General features: G+C 40.9%; 1 protein-coding gene across 1 annotated transcript in view; it reads right to left on the bottom strand.

Annotated features, from left to right (window-relative positions):
- KCNH1 (potassium voltage-gated channel subfamily H member 1) overlaps positions 1-21,218 on the bottom strand; it is a 179,647-nt gene that overhangs the window by 105,434 nt on the left and 52,995 nt on the right. The window lies entirely within an intron of this gene.

Below are 21,218 nucleotides of genomic sequence, written 5' to 3'. Positions count from 1 at the left end.
GCGTGTGCCGGAGCTGGGAACGGAGCCCAGCCCGGCCTCTTCAGGCCCACTCCCCTGTGCACCAGCCCCCACTGGCTCTCACTGCACTTGCGGCATTCTTCAGCATCAATGTGATAAGCAGCAGGGTTTCTTTGACCTTTTTCCCATCAGCTTATTTCCTTTGCAGGCCATAAAATCCATTTTCCATGTGTCCAGAATCTTCTGCAGCTTCTAGAGGCTAACAAGCATCGACTGCCTCCAAACGTGAGGTAACCAGCTCCCAGTAAGACACAGAAACAAGTCTCTAGGTGAATCGTCATTTCTCCATGAAAAAGCGTTCATACCAAAAGCCTGCTTAATGAAGAAACAAGTCTTATTCACTAATATTAGCAAGTGAAATGCAGAAGTAGTAGGCTGAGCTGTGCCTAACAAGCATCCCTAAAAGTTCTGCTGGAAGAGTGTGTGTCAGTACACTGCAACGCATGACCCTTTAGACTGTGCAAGTCAGCTCAGAGAAACACAGTGGCTGTAATAACAAATAGTGTAGTGAGAATGTTGTCTTTGCTAGAGGCTAATGAAAATAAATTGCTTTTTTTTAATATATATCTTAAAGCAAATATTCTATGATTGTTATTTACTTTTCTCCATTTTTTTTTCCAATGCTGAAAGCTTAGGTAATAAGTCAGAAAGATGAAAGAATAAACACTTTAGAACAAGTCAAGGGGAACAGATGAGAAATCCAGACAGATTATCGCTGAGGGCACTAAACAGAACAAAAATGTTGGGTCCTAATGGTATCGTCCATACAAAGCCTAAGTAAACAGGTTGTCACAAGCAGGGTGTGAAAGGAAGGGCTGACGTCCTTTGTGCTATTCTGCAGTCTGGCAGAAGGAATCTTCAAGAGCTTCTGCACAGCCACAAGTCTCTTAACAGCATTTTCACTTACCCAATTCCTCCTTAACGCTGTGCCATTAGGGACAGCATCCATCCATCTAGACATCACTGCTCTGCAGTTGGAAATTGAAGAGGCACTGGTTCTTCTGTGTATGCTGCTGATATCATGAACCTTTTTTCCTCCTCAGTTGTGTGGATCTGTTTTACTAGAAGCCTTCCCTATTTGTCATTTTTCTGCCACTGACAAAGCAGAGCTGTCAAATTCTGAACAGTTCAAAATGCTACCTCATGCCATGCCTCATGTTAGTGTGGTCTGAGAAGGGCACAGGTAAGATGGAAACTGCTCAGTAAATCATGTTTGACTGGATTCACCATCAGGATTCCCAACCCAGAACACTCAGGACTGCATTTTCATGTTTCTAATCCAAGTGCAAGAGGGAGAAAACACATGTGCGTTGCACAGAAGGCAGAAGATTCTTAGAATTCTTCTTATACTTCACCTTACACATCAGTAATATGTTTCCCCTTACAGACACTGACCACTGTGATCTGAGAATCACCAGCAGCTAATTCCCAGCCCTGACTCCCTCTGCTTGTACTCAGTCTCCTCTTCCTTAGCCTTGAAGGGGAGCAATGTCTTTCCCTGCTTTTTGTTTACTTTTCCAACAGCAGTATGATAGTGGGAATGTGTTGTCACAGCAATCTCATGAACATTCATAAGTATTTTGTGAAATGTTTAAAAATACTTTGGAATGGTCAAAAGTGTTCACTATCACAGCTTTTTCCTTCATGTATTATACTAACTTTGTACCATCAGATAGACTCGGGCTTCCAGCTAGACTAAACTTAGAGCAGTATTAAGCTGTAATGAATATAGATCCTTTTCTTAATCCAGTTTCATACTCCACATAAAAAAGACAACCGCTAATAAAAGTCCTTAAAAAAAACATGACACACCTTCATCAACATTAAAATAAGACTGAAAGCACAGAAAAAGCTCTAAATACTAAAAGTTGCAAGCTGGAAGTGTGGGAACTCATTAAAAAAGCTCTGCACAAGAATGCTCAAGGCAAATGCCATTCAAACTTTTTCTACTCTGAAGTTATTTAATCGTCACAGCAATCACAAGGGATAAGGCAATGTATAAAGGAATTGGCTTCTGTAGGCTTGCTGCTGTTCAGTCTTCTGGAAAGGTATTCACTGTAAAAGTGCCATCAATTTAAAATGCTTCTCAGTTCTGAAAAGCAATCTTTCTAACCTGAGGCTTGATACTTCAAGCCACACAGCACCCTCAGCTGTCACCAGCCAAACAGCACGGGGTTTCTGTGTGCCCCAAAAGACCAGAACCCCCAAACAGGGGCAGTCCGAAGCATTCAGAAAATAGAAATACTGTTGAGAAGCATACAGCAACAAAAAAAGCTACATTCCTCCTTTTGTTTCACCAATTCCAAAAAATCACCATTAAGATAACACAGTTCTTGCATTAACGCCTTCTGCTCATTCCCAGAGCATTAACAACGAGGCCTAGCTGTGCAGCACCAGGAAAGCCTTTGTCTTCATGTAATACATGTCTGCATGGAGCTGCCTGGTTTCCCTCTTCACTGCACTTACAGTCACTTAGACCATTCTGCATAGACTGAATGATAACACGCTACAAAATCAGCACAGAAATTTTTATAGACATTTAGATGATCACAATTGCTACAAGGCTGTGGAAAAACTACTCCTAGGCATGTGCTGAAGCGTTCACATTTCAGAGACCTGTGGTCTTCTAAGAATGGTATAATGGTATTTATGTTGCCATAGGACTTACTCCACCAGGTCTTGAGTCTTTTGTTGCTAAAGTAACCGTTTCTTCATTGTTTTCTGTCAGCTACCAATCCATACCAAAGTTCTACATCTCGCCTTGCTTTCAGGAAAGCCACGGTCTGGCCCAGCTTTCCCAGCTACATGGTCAATGTGCTGCGAGGTGGCACAAGTATGGTTTGCTCACAGGTGCTGAACTGTCTCAGATCAGAAACTACTGTCCAGGCACGAACTGTTTGTAATGCCTTTATGTAAAATACATCTCACTTCTAAACTAATACTCCCTCCCCATGTCCACACCTTCTTATCCCTCTAAGTTACTGTCAAAATACCCCTGGTGAAGGTTTGTCAGTTCAAGAACTAAATCAATCCACCATGTCATTAAGTGACAGAGTCTACCATCAGGCTCCCATTTAACAACCCAACATTAGTAGCATGTTTGAATTGCTGCTGTCTGCTCTAAAACATCAGCCCAAACACTGGCACTTTCACACAGAGAAACAAGTATACAACACGATGAGTGGGAAAGGAAAGGACTTTCTTCCCTAACCAAGTCCTTCTCCCTGTTCACAACATCAGCCAGGCACCCCTCAGCTGACAGACACTGAACAGCTATGCTGACTCTTGGAATCACAGAATATCCCAAGTTGGAAGGGACCCACAAGGACTATCAAGTCTGTCCCAGTGCCCGAGCACCCTCTGGATGCAGACCCTTTCCCTAACCCCCAGCCTGACCCTCCCCTGTCCCAGCTCCATGCTGTCCCCTCGGGTCCTGTCACTGTCCCCAGAGAGCAGAGCTCAGCGCCTGCCCCTCCGCTCCCCTCGTGAGGGAGCTGCAGGCTGCCATGAGGCCTCCCCTCAGCCTGCTCTGCTCGAGGCTGAGCAAACCAAGAGACCTCAGCTGCTCATCATGTGTCCTGCCCTCCAGACCCTTCACCAATTTCATGGCCCTCCTTTGGATGCTCTCTAATAGTTTTATATCTTTATAAAACTTCTGCGAAGGGAATGAACAGCCACTGCAGCACCTCTGTTCAGAAGATAAAGGAGAAGCAACCAGAATTGAAGAGCACAAGACTAAATCAGTGAGGCTCTGTCATTATCTACTTCCAAAAAGTCAGACTCTGAATTTCTCTACCTTGAAATTAATAATAATAATAATATGGCTCTCCACTGAAATTCCTCATCCCTTATTGATTTACACCAGATCTCTGCAGACATTCTAAATAGCAAATACACCAAAATTCACTACTTATTTCAATGCAGCTACCAAAGATAGAAATATCTTGTAAAGCCCCAAGCCAGTACCTTCACTTACCTATCATGCCATGCCACTGCTGGTTCTGCCAAAGCTGACTCTGAGGTTCTTTATGGTACAGCTCCCAAATCCTACCCCTTACAAGCCAACAGCTCTGCAGAACAAGCTGGGATTCAAAGCAGCTAATTGTACTGACTAAATAAATATATACATAAAAATTAATGCTACACCAGCAGAGCAAGACTTAATTTTTCTCTCAGGGTTTGTGCATCCAGCACTGCACCTGAAGGCAAATGTGTGTAAACTGGTGCAAAAAGACAGCTCTTCTACCACCTTGGTGAAGAGCCACACTTTCAAGAGCTTCCCAAGAACAGGAATATGGAAGCCAATCAATGGCATTCAAAATTTCACAACAAGGCTTTAAAGAGAGAAAGTTTAAGACTAAGTGAAAGAAATAGTCTAGGTGACTGTTCACCAAATTCTGCCAGACCAAAACAGCAGGGTTCAGAATGACCCCAACTGAGGGGGTGCCTCAAGGCAGATGATTAAACAGATGCTGTCCAGGACAAAGAGTTTAATTAATGCAATCAAAACCATAATTAGGTTAATTGCAGCATGCAGACATCAACAATTAACTCAGATTGCCAGTCCCACACATCTAAAAAAATCTGTGCTTGCAATAAACAGCACACAGCGCTCTCTTTGGTATCACAGTGGGCTAGAGAAGAACTCAGCAGACGGGAATTTACTCCCCAAAACATGACACAAGGTAGGATGTTTTGAAGGGTCTTAGCAAACAAAATAATGTAAAAAAGGTTCAACTTTATACAACTCATAACACCAACAAGTCACTCTTGGCTAACACACACTGCTAACACACACCTGTGTTTAGTAGCACAGCTCAGGTGAGGTCTAGCCAAAACTGACTGTGCAGAAAACCTCTTGGAGAGGAGCTTACAGAGAGAGGTACCAAGGATCAGCTTTTTATGCATGTTTTAAGAGCAGCATTTTCCAATAGGTCACCACTTAAAGGTCCTAATTTTTTTGGTCTCTTTCTTGAAAGATTCCTTTTTTTTTTTTTTTTTTTTTCCAGAACTTCTCTTCTATGAGTTTCTCTTGCTGCCAAATTTCAATTTCCAGTCCTAATCTTCTTATACATCTGCTCTCAAGACCAAAATATGGCTTAGTTAAATGGACAAACACCACCCTTGTTCTCAGAAATGGCTGGTCTTGGTGATCTCAACTTGAAAACTGAAAGATTTAGAAAGTTAGGAATATGAGTCAAATGGAAAATAGAAAGAAAATGTGTAGACAACTCTAATTATAGATGTCGCTACATTCTGTTTCTAATACTATCATGATGGCAGCAGACAGATAATAGCAGTAAAATCAGAAATGGTAGGAAGGACTCAGAACACAAGCAATAACATAAAACACATCATCAGCCTGTGGAAGGCACAAAGCCATCAGTAAAAAAGCTCTTTGTTTTGGGGTTGAGTTTTTTTTCCCTTTCTAATGAGAAGACACTGGTCCAATCAAGCTGTTTTGAATTGATGATCATAGTTGTTATGCTCTGTTTACTTGTCTGATTGTAATTTTAAAAGTCCACAGTCTGAATTACAGCACACCCAGTGTATTCACTGCACAAAGATAAAACACAGAAACAGCAGAGAGATCATGCAAGGAATACAGAAGCACAGTATGGTTTTGTTGTTGCGCAGATACCAGCGCAAAACTTATCAGCTGACACTGGGAAGGTGCCTTCACCTCTCACTAGAGAGACCGCATATCTGCGAGCTGCAGCTCCTGCCTGACAAGACCACAACAATTAAAACCAGCACTGAGAGTGCAGTTGTTGCCACAAACCACTCAGGTGTTCAAGCTGGAAGAATTAGCCTATGCTACCAGGTTTCACTATTAAAACTTCTCATTCACATTTAAGTTTCACAATCTCATCTAGATTTTCTCTATTAAGCATCCTGTTTAGGTGCTGTTGACACCTAGGTATGTACATCATTAACTTGAAAATTTGTATACTATTATATCCACTCCCTGTCTTCCAAGGTCAGGGTTTTCCAGTAGAAGATACTTGCAATTCTTACGAGCAGGTTCATTGTTTTGTTTGTTTTTAAGGTAGCTCTATTTTGTGTTGGGAGCTTGGCAACCTAAGTGAGGTTTGCAGTGTACTGAGTGGGGAAAACCAGAAGTTAACATACAAATTATCAGGAACCTACAAAAAGAGTGGCTAAAATGACTTGCCAAAAATAAAAGAAAAAGGAGGTGATAGCACATGAAATAGTGTCCGATTCTGTCAACAGGCAGTTTTTTGTTTGAACATTCAAGTGTTTACATAATTTGAAAATCCGCCCCAATAATATTATGTAAGGAAGAGTAAGAGCATTTACAGGCAGAGACTCTGAGTCAAGCTCAGAAGAAATCCAGCCCTTCGATGAAAGATGTTTTGTCCTCCTTTACTGCAAAAATTCTCAAAGTGGAAACAGAAACACTGGCAGCTCCTGCAGGACCAGCGCCTTCCAAACTCCTCCCAGGACATTTCAGGAAAAAGCACCACTGCAGTCGGTGGAGGAAGAAACCTGTGTGAAAGTAAAATCTGCTCCTTAGGGTAAACATGTTTTGTGGATTGCGTGCTGATTATTTTCTTCAGTTCGGCACATTTATATGCCGCCCTCTCTCCTGGAGCACCTGGATCATTCAGAAGCAGGACACAAAAGAGCAGCTTGCTTTCTCTATGTACCCTGGACACAGGCTCAGCACAGACTCTGGAGGAAACTTGCTGTTTTTCAGCTGTAACTAAAGCAAGTGCTCTTTTTTTTTTTTTTTTTTTTTTTTTTTTTTTTTTTTTTCAGCTGAGCTGAATCTACAGCCTTTGAACTGTGAGAAGCATGCACTCCCATAGCATTTCAAATGACCATTAATTAATGGGCATTTCAAACAGCAGGTTGTTGGGAAAGAAGTCCAGCTTTATGGGAAGGCAATTGGACTACCAGGCAGCCAGAGACTGATGGCAAAATCCTCTAGAGCTGTTAAAACAGAGGTATTAATGGGTAGCCGGTAGCAACTAACTATTGAAAGACAAAACTTTCCTGTGAGCAACCAGCAGGGAATTTGGCTGTGCAGCCTCAGGCAAACATTACCATCTATCAACCATTTTGTGCACTGCTGCATAGAAAATGGTACAAAACCAGATACTTTCCTCTTAAAAGTAGAAAGCAGTACTCTCCTGCAGTATGAGGTTAGAGACAGCAACTACAAGAGGAAGGCAAGGGTAGCAGCACACACACACAAACACACACACACACACAGCCATCCCAGATTTATTTCTTTTTCTCCACTGTACTGCCTCCTTCTGGGAAGGTGCTTCTTTCACTATCCATTTACCCAAAACTTACTGAACTCGAGCCACCCTGTGCTACCTTAAACCACAGGACTACAAACCCAGTCCCCAGATCCCCCCAGGTCTCATCCAGGGACTTTAGCATATTGCACAGAGACCTGACAAGAGCCAACGTCAGCAGCTTACAGGAGACAGCACTTCTCCTTCTCGTGCAGCAGTCAGGTGCTTTCCCATAGTCCTTCCACAGCGCTCATCCTCTTCTGACACTCTCCCACTACATCTCTGCTGAAGAAAGATCACAGCCATCATGTGGTTTACAGAACAGCTGTAAGGAAGGATGGAAACCCCATCACTAACTGCTTCTACATGGACAGTATTAATAATGTCACCAAAAGTGATTTACATGTACACACGTTTGCTAAGTGTACAAGGCTAGAAAGTTAGTTCTGCTCCTGAGCCGTCCTACCATCACCATTCCCTCTGTGCAGGAGGGATGGACCAGCCTTGCAGCAGATCGTGTCCTTCTCAACTCAAGGCAAACTGCTGTTGAAAAAACGTGGCTGCACTCAGGTTCCTTTACCTTCCCTGCTTTTCTGTATGTCCAACCTGCTCCGGTTTATCACCGGCCACTGAACTGCTCAGCTGTGCTGTGGACCCTTGCAAGCCTGCCAGTACTCCATATACCAAATCAACCAGTCATGCCTTTCTGTTAGAGTTGCCTGCTGCATCATATTTTCCATTTTAATCCAAACTGGTAATGGCTGAGAACATTTTCTTCATGTCTGACTGCCTGGTGATAAAACACAATGATCCCACAAAATACTACTCTTCCCTGCAGACCTGTGCATTATTGAAGTCTATGGCTGAATCAAAGAGAATTCCATTCTGCACCTGAACTACACCCTCGTGCAGTGAGGTATGTTTTATGTTCATATAATTGTGATCAAAACACTTTGTAGAGTAAAATAATCCTGATAAAATCAGCAGTCAATTGACTATACTTACCTCATGTCCTAGCACACTCTCTTCTCCAACTAAATAAATATATCAAATTGCCCTTCTAAGTCTTGGTCTGCTTCAAAGCATCATGTTTCAAACCATGCTCTTTCAGCCAAGAAGACTGAAGAACTGAAATATCACTCATCAATTGGACTGCAGGTCAGTAACTAATACAAAGAAACACCCATCTTAAGCGTTCACCATGCAAGATTCTGTTCCCTCAAAATCCACTGAAAAACAAGCTTAAAAGTTTGAAAATGAAAAATACGAAAAACGAGCAGGTCAGAATAGCATAAGGAAACAAAGTCATGTAGCTAGATATTCTCCTTTTAGCTGCTCACAGTCAGTGTGATAGCTACAATGACATAGTGATTTGCTCAAAGTAATTTGCCTGTTTGGTAATCCCTCTATCATTATCACAGGAGGCTGCTAACTTTATGTGGAATAAGCCTCCCTTCCAGAAAAGTGTTCATTTTCCCCTCCCACATTCTATTGCCGTTGCCACATTATTAACCTGTAGTCAGCTTATTTGCAAAGAGCATGAGAAAGCCAGTTCCTGGAAATTTTAGTTTTGGCAGAAATTTTAGTTTGGGCATAATTAGTTCTAGATAAAATTCATTTTATGGCTTTCCCAGTTGTGTGAAGAAAGGCTTTTATGGAGAGAAATAAATCGAATCAAAAACATTCAAATCAAAGGCAATTAAAAGTGAATCAAGAAAATAAGCCTACTTTGCATATTTACACTACAGAAAACCACCTTCCTGTCTCCTTCCCCATCATTTAAATGCACCAGGCTGAGTGAGAAGCTTAAGGTCCAACAGAATTAATGGGTAAAGATGTTCAAGGAATTATAGTTTATGATAACCACCCTCCCTAAAAGCAGAAGAGGAACAAAGCAAGTTGAATAGCTTTTCCAGTTCCTTATTTCTTATTAAATTCTCCCTGTGCAAAAACAAACAGGATGGCAAACCTCAGAGCAGTGACAGACCAAAAAATGAAGGTTTGTGCAGGGAAGTGAGAGAAAAGCAGGAGGAAGAAACTGGAAAGAACTGGAAACAGGAGAACAGACACATTAGATTTAAGGTGTGCATCTGTGAACTGTTGTCAGCAGATACTGTGTTATTTTCACTAGCAAAGTCATTGACAAACCTACATTTGAAGCAAAAAGACACACTGTCAAGGAACTTGCATGCAAAGTGCCAGAGTAGAGAGGATCATTAGGAGGTAGAACTCCAATCTTTTGCCCTTTGAGAGGGCTGACAGGTTTTTTAAAAGGAAAATTAAGATAAGGTTGGTTCAAAACCCCAGTAAACATGCAACTTATTGTTTAAAAAAAAAAAAAATTGTACTCAGGCTACAAACTGTCAACAAGCGATACGGTTATAACAAGTGAGCTTGGGGTTATCACAATTCCTTAAATTCACTGCCTAGAACCTCTGAGACTATTTAAGGTCTTCTTGTGCCAGAGATGAACCAAAACCTTTCCATTACTTTCCAAGTTTTTGCAGTAAATCTTAATTTTACCAGAAAAAAGAAAAAAAAAGAAAAAAAAAAAAAAAAAAGTTCACAATTACAAAGAAATTCGTTCTTTATTTTAAATCCAATTTTCTCTCTTTCAGTTTGGCCTTTGAGCACTCCAGATATGTTACCAGTCTCCAACTCCCTTGTATCTTGTAGTGAAAATCTCCCGGGATCTTTCCATTAACACTGAAGAACTACTGAACCATGACCATGAATCACCCCACTCACTTGCCATCACTTCTCAAGGCAGTGATTTTTTCTCAAGGTTTGCCCATTATCTGACCAGAAGCACCTAATTCCACAACACCCAGTGCAGTTACTGGTTTGATTTTGAAAAAAGGATAAAAGCATTCCCAGTTCACATTGATGTGAGTAAGATGTCAGGTTTTAATACCTAAACTATAATACCTAATACCTAAATCATAAGTCATCTTATGGTAAAGGCTATGGCACTTAAGACTTCAGACCCTACTGGCTGTTGAAATCCTTCAGTTAGAAGAATAAATTTTCTATTTTCCTTCCAGGTAAGAGGAGCTATAAGTTATTTGTCTACTTGCACTTTTTTCACACCAGTTGCAGCAAGAGTTACTGTACTATGGATAAAAGTTATTGACATTTTCACATGCAGACCATATTTTCTCAGATCAGAATTTCTACCATCAGACTACTGCTTATGATAGAATATATGTTCAGATTGCAACTCAAGTTCAGCACTAGAATATTTCAGAGCTTCAAGAAATAAACTGCATATGACCCCCTGCAGCACCTACATCCTATGGAAAATTACTTATCCTTTTCTTAAAACAGAAAAATCCTTTTTTAAAATACAAAAACCAGCCAAGTGAATTAAAACTCACTGATTTGGAAAGCGCAACTAATCCTTATTCATTCTTAAGATGTCATGGGATAGCTCATCTGAGTAGTTAGGGACACCTCATGATCCATAAACCACTTACACATTACAGCAATGCGAGCTGTCTCTACTCCAACATTTTGTAACCTACAGCAAGCCTTTGAGTCCAATAGCAATTAGCCAGTGAAGTAACTACATGCTTTTTGAAGATGATGCAGAGGTGAAAGGTGCTTAGAAGATGCTTCAGATCTTCTGTCATATTCCATTTAAGATGAAAAGTGGCACAATGTGTCATATGACTAGGTGCTCTATTTTGCTGTTTTTTCCCAAGCCTGTCTAATTGGATTTTTCTTAGGCAGGAATGGACTTTGAAATACAGATTACTCTTATGCAAAACCAAATCCTTTTTCAGGATTTCTATCCTTCAGAAACAGAGCTGCTGCTTAAGAAAATTCTCCTGGGACCGGAGAAGAAACAAAATTCTGTCACGCTTTTTTGTGCACGACTGGTATTTAGCTAATTTTACAGGTAGGAATCCAAAATAAAATTCTGACCAGACAAACTGCACTCTTCCAGGGTGCCTCAGTAATTTAAAGCATAAAACTCATCTTTTATGTTATACCCCATAAGTTACCCCCCTGTCTGAAGCCCTTCTTCCTTTCCCTCTCCTCTCCCCTTCCAGCCCACATTCTGGACACATCAGGCTCTTCCCTCTCAAACATGAACTTGAGTAAATGATGTTCCTTTACAATCCAAAAAAAATTACAAAACAAATCGGTCGCACATGCTGACAAAAGTTTGAAAGAGCCACCAGGTTTCAGTGTTTTAAATCTACTTACAGGAAACAGTATAAGAAATGGCCTAAGAAAAGCAAAATTCTGCATTAAGAAGATTACAGAAGCCTGTGATATGAAAGACATCAGGTGATAAAGACACCTACAGCTGGGATAGGTATTTGTTTTCCTCATTCTCCTCATTACAATTAAATAACTCAAGGTACAGATTTAGAAACACTCCACAGCAGAGAGAAAAAGCAATTATCTATAACATTACTGGAGTGTGAGCTCTCATCCACAACTTCAAAAAAGCAAACAAATGATTAACACTTTACAGCTTTCATCTTCTTTCCTTTCAAACAGAACAGTTTTTTCTCCATTTACTTTTACAGCCCTTTCAAAAATTTCCAGAGGTTTCAAGATCCAGGCTAAACTCTGTAGGAGAAAACAGACTGTAAGGACTTTGTGGGTTAAAGCTTTTCACAAAAATCTCACTTCAAAAATTATCCTGATTGGATTAGCATTATTCTGACGGTGATTTGGAGTCAAATTTCCTGGGACTACACTAGTAATTAAATTCTAGTGTATTCTGAGGTACAAACATTCCCTAAATCCTTCAGGCTGAAGCACAGCCTGAAATTTTTGAAGTCACTACGGCAAGACGACACATCATGGGAAAATTCATCAAGAATGTTGTGATACACCTCTGGATTTTTTTTTAATTTTTATTTTTTCCCCACAACCAAATGTATGTGGCAAATTTACCACTGTCATTTGCAAATTGCCTTCTGCAGGGAGTTCAACAGCAAGAATTTCATCTAGCTTTAATCTTACACTTCAAATAACAAGAAAAAGAGTATTGCTTACTCAATTTTGCGTCGTATGAAATAACAGCTCACACAGAGTTAGTTTATATTTCCTAAAAGCAGGCCAGGAAACAAAGTACTACCAAATTAATATACTCACAAAAACCATTTTATTTCTTCTATAAATATTGCCCTGAAGTATGTTGTGGTGAGGAGATGACTAACCCCATACGAATGGGGCACTGCTCATATAGCTACGGTCGTTAGCTCAGACAGATTTATTACAGGATTAGCACCAGCGTTGTGAACCTGAAAAAACCTTTCAGCCCATCTTAGCCTGGAGACAATGATTTTTGTAGGAGTGAGCTATTTACATACGTGTCACCTAGAGCCTGCCCTTTCACTGGCTTTGCCACCAGTGTTTTATGTTGCAGTAGTAGTGACCCTTTAAAAGTCTGCAGGCCTCTGATGCCTTGCTCTATGAGGGGGCAGCTTTTACGAGGTGCAGCTCTGGGTTTGAGTTTGCTGTGCTGTGAAGTCTGTCAGCACCGACCGCATCCCTCCAGCGTGTCCTGTCTGTGCTGAATATCAATTATGTGACTCTGTGCTGGCCAGATCCAAACGCTTTACCTCATCGGCGGTTTGGAGAATGCCACCGTGAGCTGGTGCGGTCCCTTGCTGGCTGATGAGAGGTACCGATTCTCTCCACTGAAAACTGCATCCCTCAGGACTCAGCTGAAGGATTGTTTATAAGACCAAAAAGCCTACAACGATGTCATCTATCCACTTTTTTTTTTGTTGTTATCACAATGACTTTGATGTTTGGGGTCTCATTGGATTGTTTGTTTGGGTTTTAGTCATTTATTTTCATTTGGTTTCTGTTTTTTAATCTTTCTTTACTCTTAACAGGAAAAAATGGGGTATTTTCATATTTAGAGATAACCAGGCCAAATTCTGCCCTGGCAGCCAAAGCCTCCTTCAGAGAAACTCTATCCAGATTTGCTGTAACTTGATGTAGCTGAACACCATATCCACGACACATCTGGTGGTTCTTTCTACTGGAGAAAGCATCCAAGGAAAATAACATTCAGAAATCCCAAACAGTTGCTTAGCAATTATACCAATAACACACCAGCTCTTCAAATACCATGAGCAGCTTCAACAAACAATCAATAAAGCAGAGCAGAGGGGGATGAGGGAATAGATGTGGAAAGACTGCCCCTACTTATTAAAAAGGAAAAAAAAAAATGAGGAATTACTAACTTGACTTGTTGCTCATAGCTAAGACAGAAGAGAATGGAAAGCAACCAAAGCTATCAGCCATACGGGGAGCATGCCAACTGCAACCACAGTGGCTAGCAAGAAGTCTGTGGCATCTAAAAGATCTTTGCCACATCATCAGGGCTAGTGATGAGGAACAGAGACCCCAGAGACCTTTTTTTCCAGGGTAAGGTTCCTTGTTTCTTTCCCAGCATGTGTCCAAATCAAAACAGCATACTTGCAATAACCATGTATACAAAAGATGCTTTGGGCTGGAAGACCTTTGGGATCAGCCCGCGAGTGATATCCTCAGCAGACCGAGCCAGCAGTTGGCACGTGGCTGGTTACTGACCTCCAACAAACCAATTTCGCAATGCCCCTGGCCTCCAACACCTGAAAGGGTACTGGTACTACATGCTATCTTTTGCTAGAGCTCTGCCAACATAACTTGCCTCTTCCCTACTCCAGATTATAGAGACAAACTCCAGACGAAGAGGTGGAGTTTATCAAGGTAACTGCATTGAGGATCTAGTCTTGCATCTGATTTTGAAGCAGTGTCACTACCGAGGGGTAGCACAAGCAGCACAGTCACAAGGAACCATTCAGTGTGTGCCCTACGCATGCTTCCCTTACAACTAGATAAACTGGTAATAAGAACATAGAGCATGGCCACATCCATTTGTCTAACAGCTGAGGAACTGTATCACAAGGGGATGCCTCAGTACCAGCACCAAACATGATGCTGCAGTGCGCCTGTTTCTTGTTTGGGTATTTTGATAACAACAGTCCAGTTTTCATCTGTTTCTGGCTATCTTCATTCACAAGTGCCTCTGAACACTTTCTGTCCTGCTGGGGGTCACCAAAGCATGCTACTCCCCTGTGAAGCTGTGAAATAGCGACACTGACCCTGACCCGTGTCAGGATAAAAACCACCACCATTTTCTTATAGTTCAGTGGGATGTTCGCACTGCTAGGGCAGATTTCTGTTCCTTTCAGCAAGACCACTGTAAATAAGACTACTTTCAACTGTACTTAATGCTATCTTAATTCCTTTTTTTTTTTTTTTTTCCCTTTTGTGTAATAAGAAGCTATTCACAGACCTGGGATGTGCATCTACCTTAACCAGAGACAACTGCTGAAGTGCAGCAGGGATTGCGTGATGCTAGTTTTGCACAAGATCAATGAAGATGAGTATTTTTGGTGCCTGCTCTGTTTTGATTAATGATCTCAGTGGTTGAAAATTTATTACAGTACGTAAGCATGCATGTGCTTCAGTCTGACCTTTTAACTCCTACTTTTGTTCTTTTTTCCATCATCCCTCTCACTACCTGGACTAATTAGAGTGCTCACAGTGAAAATTATGATCTAGTTTAGCACTCAAACATGTGTCTTTTCCTCGGCGAACTGCCTCCTTTGGATGAGTCAAGCTCTGCTGTTCCAGGAGGTTCCTACTTCCTGGGGATAATTTACCTTGAAATGGTACTAAAAGCTTGGGACCTTTCAGGGCAACTGAAAACATTAGTGGGAGGCTTCCAAAACAAGTGTGATAGATTTTGCTCAGTCGCTCAAAATCCAGATAGGCAAACATCCATCAATATTATGTTATAAGTAGAAAATGCAAAGCATTTTTAGAGCTGCTCATCCCTACTCTACCTGCAGAGCAAGGTGATTGCTGACACAGTGCCCAGATATGAAAACTGCAAATGAAAGTCCTCGCATTTTTGCTATTGCTTAGAAAAAATAAACAACACACAACCCAACCTGACAGCTTCACTGAACAAAATATATGAGAACTGTTATTTTGAGGTATATGCCTCCACAGGGGAGAAACTAAAAATTGCATTAGCTTTTTTTTTCCCCACAAATATTAAAAATGGAAAATATGTGTCTTTTCACAGCCACAGAAAGTGGTTTTAAACTTGTTTTTATGTGGCATCAGCCTCTCTGAAAGATCTGTCTGTAGATATATACCCTATCAATTAGAAATTTAGTGCTCATCTGTGAAAAGGGATAAGCAAATATGTTTTGATTCATCTACATTGAAGCTGAGGAGTTAATTGCTTTTACTTCCAGTAATGGCACTCCAATGACTATACATATATATATATACACATGCATACACTCAATAAATAAATAGAGGCAAAACCATGCAGGTCAGTTCACTGACAGATGTGGAGACAGAGCCTGTTTTACAAAACTATAATTTCCATATGTGCAGGAAAGCAGCTACATAGCAATATGAATTGCTGCCTATCAGAAGCAGCAAGCATCCACAGAACTGAAATCCTCAAGAGCAGACAAATGATACTTCACATCTATCTTAAAATAATTTGTTCTTCCCAAACATATGTGCATTACTTGAGATCAAGAATCAAGAGCATTTTTCACCCACCCATGTCTCCCTTTGGTGGGGTTGACCAATGGACCGTACATCCCCAAGGCTACATGATGAGCATACTGCAGTGCCTCACAACTCCAACCAGGGTTTGCACCTACCCATGTTGAAATAATGAGTAAAACACCTTCTCCCTGACACCTGCGGCCACCACGAGGTCAGCAGGACCCTGCATTTCAGAAGACAAGACCACCTCCAGCTCTGGCTCCCAAGCAGAGACCAGGGCTGTTGCGACCAAGGCACACCAAGGTTCTTCTGCTTCGCCCCAGGTGTAAAACCAACCAAAGCAGCCGGCCCTGCAGGCTCAATGCCCACACACAGCTGTTTCACCTCAACCAGCCCTTCCAGTTTCTATGTGCTGCTAGTGAGACAAACACCCACCCTTCCTTCCACGGGTTCACATACCTTAAACTTTTTACTTGACCAACATTTGTGCTCATTCAGCCAAAATTCCCACTGGTCTGGGATAAAATACAGAGATACGTAAGTGAAGTTAATTAAAGTTACTTGGATTTATTAGTTACCGTAACAAAAGACTGCATAAAAAGGAAAGTTACCTATTTAATATTTATAGCAAAGTGCTATTACCAATGGTAAATGTACCTACACAGAGTTAACATTACACAACTGTATTTCTGCCTCAGGATCAGCTTTGCAAGAGTAAGCAGTGAGCAGAAGATCCATCAGCAGCTGAGCATAAGAGAATGAATTCCAGCACTCTTTGCATAAGCACATTAAACACACATGGAGGGAGCACTAGTTAAAAATTGCTTATGCTTTCTAATACTTGTAATACTCTGAGCCCTTCTGACACCAATGTCTTGGGTTTGATTTCACCATAGTCCTGTGCTGACAGTACCAGGAGCCTTTCGGTCAGCTTTCCATTGGAGGAGACAGCAACACACATCCTGCAATCCCTTGTTTATTTACACAGTAACTCCTCTCCTGAAAACCAAGAAGCTCAGCAGACAACAAAACCAAAGGAAACAGTATCGCTGCTGCTCACAACCTTCCTCCTCAGAAACTATTCAAGACACTCGATCAGTAAATCAAACCAAATCAAACCAAAAGCCAAGTTTGCTAGAAACGAGGACAAGACAGCCTGCAAAACTGCACGACCTGGCAATGCTCCTCAGAGCAACACACACCATGCCAGGCCTTTCCCAGAGGTACATGAACATTGCACAATTAAATCCACTCTATTTAAAATCATTTTAGAAATATCTATGCAGAGGGAAAAAAAAAAAAAAAAAAATCTCACACTCCTTTTCTTCTTTTAAACATCATAATAGATACTCTCTGTTGGGCTGCATGTGTATACATATATGCTACATATGTATGCACATATATGTATGGAATCACAGAATAGTTTGGGTTGGAAGAGACCTTAAAGATGACCTAACTCCAACCCCCTGCCATGGGCAGGGACACCTCCCACCAGCCCAGGCTGCCCAAGGCCCCATCAAGCCTGACCTTGAGCACCTCCAGGGATGGGGCATCCACAGCTCCTCTGGGCAGCCTTTGCCAGGGCCTCACCACCCTCTGAGGGAAAAATTTCCTTCTAACATCTCATCTAAATCTCCCCTCTTTTACTTTAAAGCCCCTTGTCCTATCACTCCACCCCATGACACAGAGTCCCTCCCCAGCTTTCCTGTAGGCCCCCTTTAGGCACAGGAAGGCCACTGTAAGGTCTCTCCAGAACCTTCTCTTCTCCAGGCTGAACAACCCCAACTCCCTCAGCCTGTCTTCAGAAGAGAGGTGCTCCATCCTCTTGATCATAATAATAATTATAATAATTTATTTCTATGTTCACTGAGTCAGAAGAGTTCACACTTCTAAGAGTAAATTCTTGACTTCTCTTCACTTGACGCCACCCTCTGTGCTGCAGAGAAGCAGTTCTGCAATGCCCCTACCACAGCAAACTGAAGTCAAGACCCTCCACACCACAAGTGAGAAGCAGGGTGCCAATGCAGTGCTACAACCCAACTGGAGGCAGGGAGAGCACCTCGAGGAGGTGCTCCATGCTCCTGAAGTCCCTGGGCCAGCCACCAGCAGGAGGCAGGTGCTCACCACGCACGGGTGCAGCACTGGTGCTTTGACTCTCTGGTGTCAGCCCATGCAAAGAAGGTGGAGGTCACAGACATCTTCACGTGTTGACCACCACCTCTGTTTCAACAAAATTCAGTTTCTTTTACAATAAAGAGTGGATCAATATTTCAAAGGCCGTCTTGCCAATGAAATTGTGACCAGGGGCTTGGCTGGCCATGGCATTGGTTAACAAGCTGCTAGTTTGTTGGCACAGTTCTTATTGCCACTCTAAAAGTGCAGAGGATAAAACCCACAAACAGAAGAAATTTCTCTCACTTCCTTTCTGATCAGCTACATTTGTCCCCATCAGACTAATGGAAGTTGTACTATTCATTCACAGTTTGAAGGCTAATTGGTCCAAGGGGAAAAAAAAAATCCCTCCTATCTAATATTTCCAGCCTACTTAAAGTAAAATTTTGCTGGAATTAATTTGAAGTATTAATGCTGGCTGTTATACACTTGTCCCCAAATATCCATTTTTGATTACACTATTGTGGCAGTTTGGGGATCTCAAAAACGATGTTGTTAACATATTGGCTTACTCAACTAAACAAAAATGATAACACCCTCAAAGAAGTGCCAGCAGTGTTTCCATTTCATACACAAAAGGTTGTAAACTGACTGGCACATATTTCACTTGACTATTTAAATATACAGATATGCATTTTTGCCTATACCTAGCCATTTCAAAAACAAGACAAATGTGCACACTTCTTAAAGAAATCCTCTAGCAGGGGAGAAGTTAACAGAGTAATAAATTTGAGGTCGGACTGCAAATCCCACCTATCTTCAACTGGAGTTTTAGACGGCCAAACAGCTAGGCTTTCTCTGCACCCTTCACAGAAGGAAAATGGCATTCCCCATCCTACTGAAAGATGAGAAGTGAACTGTTGCATTACACACCACTCAAGCACGGTTTTGAGAGCTAGTGTGCACCTGGATGCTCTTAAACTTGTGGAAAACTACCAAATTGATGAAACTGTGGAAAAGAGGATTTTCAGTGTAATCCTACATTTTTGTGCTTATTTGTTAGTGGAAATAGCTTTTTCCTTTTCCACTACAGGCCATAGGTCTAATTATCACCCCAAGCACACTTCATTTTTTATGTATGTAGTTTAAGGATATTCAGCAAATTGCAAGATCTGAAGACTGCATCTGCAGAAAGCATATAAATCTATAGACATCTGTGGTATAGTCCTCTGGCTTTCAAGGCTTCTGCCCTTTGAGTTCCTAGCACAACTAGATCTGAAGTGTCAGGAAGATTACCTCAACACATTTGCCTGACCTCTTTTAAATCTATTTTCTGTCAAAGTCAGAAACCTTGTGATACAAACTAACTTGGGTAGGAAGCTTATTAAATATTTTCTTTCATCATTTTTCACCCCGAACATGTAATTTATTGTATAATCACTTTTATTAATAAACAATATGAAGTTTTCAGCTGTTTGCCAACTTAATTTATTTTGAAGTTTACTTGCAAAAGACTTTCTGGCTAGCACATGTATATCTGACTCATATAAGCACACCCCAAAATCTGTAATGTTTCATGTTTTAGAGATCTGCATCACTAAATACATCCTAAATTAATTGCAGTGTCAATGGTAAAGTGTTAAAAGAGATATCACACACCCTGCACTTTTACTAGTGGACAATAACTTCTTTCCAATGGTTTGGACATGCACAGATGCTATCCACCCCATGTGCAATTCTATGTGATCTGACACAGGCAAATTGGGGAGCATAACAGGAACATGCAGCCACCAACTGTGATACGAGTTACAAGCTCAGCTCCTAGCAAACATGCTACTTGGCCAGGTACAAATACAGATTTTCCTAAGTGACGTACAGAAGTTCTAGCCAGGAGACACCTTTTCCCTTCCCCATGTCTATCCCCCAATACATTTGCTACGTATCTTTTAGGTTCAGATAAAATTCTTATAAAACTACCCTAGTTCAAGTTCAGATCAATGTTCAAGAGATTAATTCTAAAGACAAAACAGTGTTATTTTAACATGAATTTTTACAGTGGAAGAAACCTTATCAGCAATTAAGCTCCAAATAGCTGCAAGCTAAACAAATCTGTTTAGTTGACCACAGCTCAAACCATCAGCATGTCAAAAGCAATCAAGAACCTGCAAAGTCCAGAGAGGTAAACTGAAGGACTGGATGACCTAGTTGCCATTCCTGCAAACACATCTTGTGAACAGTCCTAATGGTTTCCAAGTAGTTCTTCACAAGATAAAGATGCTCAGATACAGGGACGTTTATAGGGATACATATTTAAGGTTCCAGAAATCCAATCAAATACAAACGAAATTGTCAAATATTATTTTGTTCACAAGATTTAAAATTGCCAGAACACTATTTTTTAAAACTTACTGTAATTAAAGCTCATTTTAGAATTCAGAGCAGATATCTATCAATTTTCACCTTGCATAAATTCAGTTTCTTTCCACCACACTTTGAAATGAAGAGTCTGGAGGAGGGACAACTCCAAAATATCCCCACATACATTCTTGATTTTTTAAAGGTTAGGTCTATCCAGTATTCACAGTACTGAATAATAATACTGAAAAGTACTAGCTATTCTTGTCTAGCTAGTATCACGAGCATAACATAATGAACAGTAAGCCAAAGGTCAGGATGTTTCCTATTAAAAAGATACCTTCATCACGAAATATGTATGGAAGCCTGTTTTGTACTCCACTGCTACATCATCTAACTTATTCTCATGAGAAAACTGAATAATTGCCTCCAACTTTTATGTGACTTCCACTTCTGTTACCACTATGTTTTAACACAATGATGGGACTTTAAGCAGTGGAAAAAGCTAGGAGAATGAAATTAACAATTTTTATAACTAAAAAATCCCAATCCCTATTCAATCAGGAATGCTTGTCTTTCTACTGATGGCCTTCAGCCTGCTTAACATTGCATGTGTATTTCAGTACTGCTGTAAAATGACACATATATCAGAATCAAAGCCACACGTTGATATAACAGGCACTGTGGTGCTAATTGAGTTTCATTATATATTGGGTTTTAATTTTCCGCTTAGCAAGGGCTAACTTTTTTTTTCCTCTAAATGTACTATCACTGTACAACAGTTTCTCTTCCTCCATAACAATGTATTTTTTTTTTCCTCCTTATTTTGGTCCAAATCCCACCCTTATGCATAAAAGCATGACCGAGGGTGATCAAAGTACAGTCCTTAACTGCAAGCAGCTCTCC

This window comes from Aythya fuligula, chromosome 3, assembly GCF_009819795.1.
Source record: "Aythya fuligula isolate bAytFul2 chromosome 3, bAytFul2.pri, whole genome shotgun sequence".
Lineage (NCBI taxonomy): Eukaryota > Metazoa > Chordata > Aves > Anseriformes > Anatidae > Aythya > Aythya fuligula.
This window is presented reverse-complemented; position numbering and strand designations above follow the sequence as displayed.